An 8,250-nucleotide genomic window follows, 5' to 3' on the forward strand; every position below is an offset into this window, starting at 1 on the left:
TCGGGAGGAAAAAAAGAGGCGTGCGGGCATTACTTGTTTTGCCCACGCGCAGGCATGTGGGCTGATTCTCTTAGACACCACACAAAACGTGTGGGCAGACCCCTTAACTCCCACACATGTGGGTGTTATCGGCGTCCATATATTATCATTTTTGGATGCTTTACAATCATTTTATAGCAACTTTATATCATTTTTTGGGGCTAACCTATTGACCCAGTGCCGAGTGCCAGTTGCTGTTTTTTGCTTGTTTTTACATCGCAGAAAATCAATATCAAACGGTGTCCAAACACCACGAAACTTTTTAGAGAATTTTTTTTGGACTAGAACACCCAGGATGGGCCAGAGCAGCACCTAGGGGGTGCCCCGAGGGGGCACAACCCACCAGGGCGCGCCTGGGCCCCTAGGAGCGCACAGGTGGGTTGTGCCCACCTCGGCGGCCTCCCGCCCCCCCTCCTTACCATGAAAACCCTCGGGGTTAACCTAGATCAGAAGTTCCGCCGCCGCAAGGCTCTGTAGCTACCTAAAACCAATCTAGACCCTTTCCGGCACCCTGTCGGAGGGGGGAATCATCTCCGGTGGCCATCTTCATCATCTCGGCGGCCACCACGATGAGGAGGGAGTAGTCCACCCTCGGGGCTGAGAGTTTGTACCAGTAGCTATGTGTTTAATCTCTCTCTCTCTCTCTCTCTCTCTCTCTCTCTCTCGTGTTCTTGAGATGTCACGGTCTTGATGTATCGCTGGCTTTGTTAATATAGTCGGATCATATGGTGTTTTCCCCTCTCTATGTTGTTGTGATGAATTGAATTTTTCCCTTTGAGATTTCGTTGTTAGCGGACTGAATATTTTTATGGATTTGAGAACACTTGATATATGTCTTACAATTGAATACTCGTGGTGACAATGGGGTATCGTATTGATTCACTTGATATATGTTTTGGCACTCAACTCGCGGATTCCCGACGTGACATTGGGGTAATTTATGCATAGGGGTTGATGCATGTTCTTGTCTTTGTTTCTCTGGTAGAAATCTTGGAGTACTCTTTGAAGTTCTTTGTGTTGGATTGAATATTATGAATCTAAATCTACTTTGGTGTTATTTTAGTACGAACTCTTGGTTAGATCGATCGGAAAGAATAGCTTCGTGTTATTTTAGTACGATCTCTAGGATAGATTGATCGAAAAGAATAGCTTTGAGGTGGTTTCGTACCCTACAAATAATTCCGTCTTATGTTCTCCGCTAGATATGAACTTTGTAGTGATTCTTCATTGCACGTTGAGAGATGGTCATATGATCCAATTATATTAGCATTGTTGAGAGGTTGCACTGGTGAAAGTACGGACCCTAGGCCTCATTTTCAAGCATTGCAATACCATTTTTGTGCCCGTTTACTATTTGCTACCTTGCTGTTTTTATTTATTCAGATTATAAAAATACATTTCTACCATCCATATTACACTTTTATCACCATCTCTTCGCCGAACAAGTGCAACTTTACAATTTGCCATTGTATTGGGTGTGTTGGGGACACAAGAGATTTCTTGTATTTGGTTGCAGGGTTGTTTGAGAGAGACCATCTTCATCCTACACCTCTCACGGATTGATAAACCTTATGTCACCCACTTGAGGGAAAATTGCTACTGTCCTATAAAACTCTACGCTTGGAGACCCAATACGTGTCTACAAGAATAAAGTTGCATAGTAGACATTACTACGCAGGAGAAAGAACATGGAAAATCCATTGTTTTGAGGATTCAATTTTCATGTTCCTAAGAAACAGCGAAAACAACAAATTATGCATTAGTCATTCTAAAATTCATAATAGGGTGAACAATGACATTCATGTGCTATTTAATTTGTCAGACCAACAATAGTTCTAGACGCGTTTGACATATGTTTGCATTCGCAAGCAGAATTTCTTAAACTGATTTCTTCCTGTTGTGCACAAAAGAGGTAGGTAACCCTCACTTCTTTACTTTCTTTTTTACAATTCAATACCTCTTCTCACTATACTATAATTTAAGAAAGGCAAAAAAACATATGGTAATATTATTGATTGATCAGTTTTGTCCAGTAGTGTTGTGTGGACTATGTGATCAAAATCTAGTAGTACTCTCTTCGTTTCTAAAAATATAAGCCCTTTTAAAGATTTCAATATGTACTACATACGGACCAAAATGAGTGAATCTAGACTATATATATATACATACATACATCTGCGCTATTCTGTTATTCTGTTACCCTACTTGAACTGATGAATTTAAGCGGTTGAACTGATGAAATTCGAGCGGTTGAACTGATACTTTGTGTTGCTGTTAAAAATCGTTTTTTTAGTTCAAATTCTTTTGCAATTTTTTTTGTCGAAATGGGGCGTGTAATATATTGTCGGAAAGCTCTTGACATCCACATTACAATCTTATAATTTGTTTTTGCAAAAAAATTATAATTTAAGAGCAGTTTTGAAAAAACCGTTTTTTTCAAAACCGAAAACGCGAATCGTATTTTGGACTTAATTTTCAAACGGTTTGTCGGAATTGAGCAAATGAGATGGCGTTGGAAAGCTTGTGAAAATCCGCATCTTCCATATATCTATTATTTTTTCTAATACTATACGATTTAAAAGTAATTTGAAAAAGGTAAAATTCTGGGTGAAACGTATTTTCGCGATTTTTTGCAAACGGTTTGTCGGATTGACACAAATAATACGGCGTTGGAAAGCTACCGAAAAATCGCAACTTTTTCGTATTGAAATGTTTTTCCAATTCCTTACGGTTTAAAAAAGAATTCGAATACGGTCAAATTTGATTTCGAACACGATTTTTTTTAAATAAGTTGGTCGAAATGAGGCAAATAATATACTATTAGAAAGATATCAAAAATACGAAACTTAGTCATATTGAACATTTTCTCAAATTCGCAACCGTTGAAGAGTAATTTGGATTACGGTGAGACCCATCGTGCTGTTTTTCCATCATAAAAACAGGGTACTTGTACTGATCTACGTGTGCGTTTGTACTGATGTATTCTTCGGAGAGTAATTTTGAAAGATTCCAAGAAAAGAATACTTGAACTGATGTCCATATGGTTTTGTACTGAGTGTGTTTTCCCGTCTGAAAAACAGAATACTCGTACTGATATATGTGTGTATTTGTACTAAAGTTTATTTTTTTATATGGTTCTTGTAATTTTATGGTACCATAGTCCCCGAATTGCATGGTTTATATCGTTGAACTGAATGATATTTTCTAAATTGAATTGATATTTTTGCAATGATGTTTTGGACTTCTTTCATTCTACGACTAGAACTTTTAACATTTGGATTTTCATGGGTTTATTGAACTTCCTCGATTTTTTGCATTCAATCCCTTTTGGAACCTCGGACACGTCATTGTTTGCACTTCACACTTCCACATTTCTATTTGTTGGAAATGGTTTTTTTCTTTCTTTTTTTTAATTCAAACTAATCGTTGTTTCTAGTTCGAACAGATCGTTTATTTTACATTCAAAATGTTCATTTTTTTAATTTAGTCATTTTTAATTCAAACTGATCATTGTTTTTAATTTGATCTGATCACTCTTTTTAATGCAAACTGATTTTTAATTCAAACTGACCATTATTTTTAAGGTTTGCAAATTATAAGGTGGAATTCTCTAGGCCTTTTCGCTAGTGAACTTTCTTCTATAATCTTAAGAACTGATACAATAGATACGTTTGAATTGTTGCTTACAGAAAATGGGCCACTCTTGCTTTACAAAGTGTCACGAAGAGTACTACAAAGATGACTATAAGATTTGTGAATTTAAGGATGTACATAAGTTGTACTGATCCACATGGACAGATTTGCTACGTACAGCTTATGGAATTATACAATATACAATAATTTTCAGCTTTTTATGTCATAATTACTACACATCAACAAGTCTAGCAGCGCCACCTCTCGACATAGTCTCCTTTGTGCTAGCTGTTACCGGTCTTGTTCCTTGGAATAGCCTCAGTTCCTATAAGATCAAAAGGGAAGGCATGAGAGAGAGAGATAAATGGAACCAAACCAAGCACACACTTTCGTATATGCAACTACAAGAACAATGACAATGACATCAAGTAAGCGGCTGCATCACACAATCAAACAACTAGTAATTACAAGAACCTTCCCTATAAGAAAACTTAAGAGAAAAAAGGAAATGGAGACATCGAGTAACAATAACAAAAACAAGACATCATACTATGTTCACATCTTTTTCTGCCTACTTCTTGCTATGTTTGAACGTTTTGTTTTGATGGAAGGGCGTGTCACCTGGAACATCTTCTCGCTGCCTTCTCTTCCTGCAAAATAATTTTAGCACTACTTGCTGACCTAACACAACACAACATCAGCAGCAATCGCCCTGAGTAGTCCACCCTCTACATCTTCCGCTTCTACTTTTGAAACAAAAAAATAGATGCACATATGACACTCTCAGGACCTCCTCCTCCTCTTCTTCTTGTCCTCGGAATTGTCTCCTGCGTTCTTGAGTTGCAATGGAACACAACACCATCAGCAATCACAATGGATCACATCATATAAAAACGAATCGAATTTTAGCAACCATAGTGGGTGGAGGATGAGTAGACGAGCAAGGTGGCTAGGGTGTTTACCATGATGATGAGGACGGCGGAAAAGTCGGTGAAGAGGGTGAGCGCGTTCTTGATGTAGTCCATGACGCCGCGGTGCACCCTCTCGATGGTCTCATGTGGGGGCATACACCATGTTGAACTTGTTTAGTTCTGATTTTTGAACCTTCCTAGTAGTAATACATGTACTGAGCGGTACAAGAATGTTGAGCAGCTGACCTACAGAAACAAAAACACTCCTGGAGTGCACACGCAAAATCATTTACAAAAAATAGTGGCAGCAAGAAGCAATAAGAAGCCACACATACACGTGTTTTTAAGAGTGAAACAACGGAGAGGGAAAGGCGTATGCAACATGAACTTCATCCGGTTTTATGCTGAGCACATCCACGGTGCATCCTATTTTCATGTTATCCAAGTGAAAGTACGGTGCTCATTCTGAAGCATAACCACAAGCACTTGCTTCTGTTATATGAACATGGAAACACAAAGGAAATCGGACTCACCATCGGAAGTAGATGAACTGAAAAGCATACAAAAGATGAACTTGTGCATCTTGTTTTTGCTGCAACCTGTAAAAATGGAAACAGATGAGAGATGGGGTTTTCTCAAGGTGAACTTACCGGGGTCTAGTGTTTGAACTTTTAAATGTTTGTGCTACCAAAAATAGAGAATCGGAGGATGCCTCGACCAGATCGATGACTTCCTCGGCTCTGCGGGGCACCTCTCATACACCACGAGGGAAACACATACACACACGAACTGACCAGAATACACAACACGAACGGCTAGATGCACAAACTGCTAAGAATACATGTCTTCTCAACTATGAACTAATAAGGATACACAACACGGTCGACTAGCTACGAACTTCTTGAAGAACTCCCCTAACACAAGTTTTAGGTTATTTTTTATGGTTTTTCATGTTCACATTCTTTTCTGAACTCCCTGCCTTCTCGACTATGAACTCCCTGTTTTTAGCAAATAATGAACAATTGTTTTTGAACACACCAAAAGTTGAATGGATCAGTACGTGCTAAACAATGTCAGTTTTCAGAGCGAGGTCGCCGACTGGAGGTGCGGTACTAGGAGTACTGCCGGTTAGGGCAGACGGAAATTATGGAACAAGTATTATCTGCCAGCAAAATAAAGCGTCTCCTTTTACTTTTGTTCCACTAATAACTCTCCTTTTCTTTTATATTTTTTCCTCAAACTTCCACCGGTGAACCCTGGACTTATCTGCTTTTATAAATTGAACTTTTTCAGAATAATTTGAGTAAAGAAAAGCAGAGCAGTATGATTGAAAGGTCTAAATAACTGGATATAGCTCCACTACTTGCCTCAGGCACAGAGGCGTCCCTGAACTTGGCCGTCCACGGCAAAGTACCTGAACTTATCGTACACTACATACCTGAACTTGACGTCCATGAGTGGGGAGGGGATGCAGGCCGGCGCGTGAGGTTGGCGACAGTGGTGGGGATGCGCGTTGGCGGCGGGGCAGAGGTGTCCTACTACAGTTTACTCTCCAACATGCAGAGCGACACTCCGTCCCTCCACCACCGCCCCCTTCCCGCTGCTACCACTACGCCGCTGGTTCCCCTCACCTCTGCCACCACCAACTTCTCTCCTCACCCCACCACACCGACGCTCTACCCACACGCCAGCGTGGGACGGCGTATCATTGTGAGTACCTAACTTGCTCATCTCCAGCTCTTCGATGTTGTTACTGCCGTTGTTGTTGCCCCCATTTTTTTGAACCTATCTCGGTGCCATATCTGAACCTCCAATTTCTGTTTTATTGAACTGAACCAAAAATAAAAATTGAGCTTAATTTAAGTTAACTAAAATTTAGAAATTGAACTTAACTAAGATAACAAACTGAACTCTCTTTAGTTACTACTAGCTATGTGATCAAAATTTTCTTACTCAGAATAACAAAAAGTTCCTCACTCATTTACCAACTATAGTAAGATGGCATGGACAATCTTAATAAGCATAACAAGATAGCATGGACAATGAGACCAGACTTGCAACAAGAAATTATTCATTTATTAACTCATCAAGTTCCTAGAAACTATTAGCAAGATACAAACAGTACTATCTTTATGATATATGATGGCAAAGAAAATTAGTACTAAGACATAAAGAAGCACGCTGAAGCTCAGTTAGATACGGAGGAGTAGTATCTTAGAAGCATGAAAATGAAGCACTATTCGGTTACTCAAATAACAAGGGGAATACATCAGATAGCTGAAGTAAAAAATAAGAGTTGACTTAACTAAACTAAAAATAAGAATTGAACTGAACTAAAATTGGAAATTGAACTGAACAAAAATTAGTTAAGCTATCTGATGAGTAGCAGCACACACACATTTGTAGCAGCACAAAAACAATCGCAGAGTAGATGAACTGAAAAGCATTTTAGTTTCTTGAGGCATGGTAGACAAACAGCGGCAGCGGCACATCAAGAATCAAAGAGGAAAATGTCCCCGTCCTGTTAAGTAAACAATCAGAATCATCCACATCATCAGCTAATAATGAGGGGGGATGTCCAGTGAGCTACCAAGCAACTGCATTTCAAGGAAAGTACCAACCAAAAGCCAATTATCATGTACTTATAGAGCATCCGAGAACATGTTTCTTTTTGCACACATTTTTTCTAGGTTTTCTGTTCTGAACTTGATCTAAACATTAATGGTAGTACTTCCCAAGGTGCCACATCTTTACTCACTATGATGATGTATTTGTACTGCTCCAAAAACATTCATGGGAGCACAAAATAAGCATATTAAAATGGTGCTCACAAGAATAGTGGCAAACACCTAAAGAGCAAGAAAAGCTAATCAATTAGCATAACAACACTTGTATGCATTTTAATAGCAGAAGCAGAGAAGGAGAGAGATTGCTGCGAGAGAGTGCCATTGACGCAACGGATAAGCTGGAGAAGCGCTACAGGAGTCCTTTGTTTGCGCAGGCTTGCTCCACGACCTAAACTTCTAGGCTGACATTGGTTCTCCAGCTTTCTTTACACAACCAAACTTCTGTTTTTTTAATAAGCGAACTGATGGAAAACTTGATGGTGCACTTATGTATTTCATTCAAGGCGAACTGATGCACTTGCAAAGTTAACTTATTGTGTTCCTGTTTTTAACACTGAAACGGATACGTGTTCACAAAATGAATCAACTAAATTTTCCACTTAAGTCTATATTTCATCAGTACTAGTAGGACTGAACCATAAGTGTAGAATTGTAGCAATGCTAAGAAATAGTTTCAGGAGCTGCTCACCCCGGATGTGAGGTGTTGGCGCTCGTGGACGCTATCGACGCCGACGATGGGATCCAGCCATCCACGGGAGCCCCGCTCATGGGCGCCGATGATGAGCTCCGGGCGATCCCCGCTCGCAGACGAGCAGAAGGCGCCGGGAGGAGCCCTGCTCGTGGACGTGGTCGTCTTGGCCCGCAAGGCGAAGGCAGGAGGTGGTGGCCTTTCTACTCCGGTGAAGGGGCCTAACGGCGCTTGAAAGCAGAGGGGAAGGGGGAGCGTCGGGGGGGAGCGTGCAGCACGCTGGATTGGCAGGGGCGGCGGCGGAAGGGTGCGGCACGCCGGGAGGTAGGGGCGGCGGCGCCTCTGGGGGCAG

At 40.5% G+C, this 8,250-nt stretch overlaps 1 long non-coding RNA gene across 2 annotated transcripts; it reads right to left on the reverse strand.

The window, feature by feature from the left end:
* Positions 1-3,707: 3,707 nt before the first annotated feature.
* On the reverse strand, positions 3,708-8,233 carry LOC125531621. Of its 2 annotated transcripts, XR_007293371.1 has the most exons (4): positions 6,022-8,230; positions 4,635-5,182; positions 4,294-4,506; positions 3,708-3,997 (listed from the first exon to the last, which is right to left on the reverse strand). It is a non-coding gene; the product is annotated as an uncharacterized LOC125531621 (long non-coding RNA). The 2 variants fall into 2 exon arrangements; XR_007293370.1 differs by having other exon boundaries at positions 4,635-8,233.
* Positions 8,234-8,250: the final 17 nt, after the last annotated feature.

Source organism: Triticum urartu, unplaced genomic scaffold (genome assembly GCF_003073215.2).
Source record: "Triticum urartu cultivar G1812 unplaced genomic scaffold, Tu2.1 TuUngrouped_contig_7643, whole genome shotgun sequence".
Classification (NCBI taxonomy): domain Eukaryota; kingdom Viridiplantae; phylum Streptophyta; class Magnoliopsida; order Poales; family Poaceae; genus Triticum; species Triticum urartu.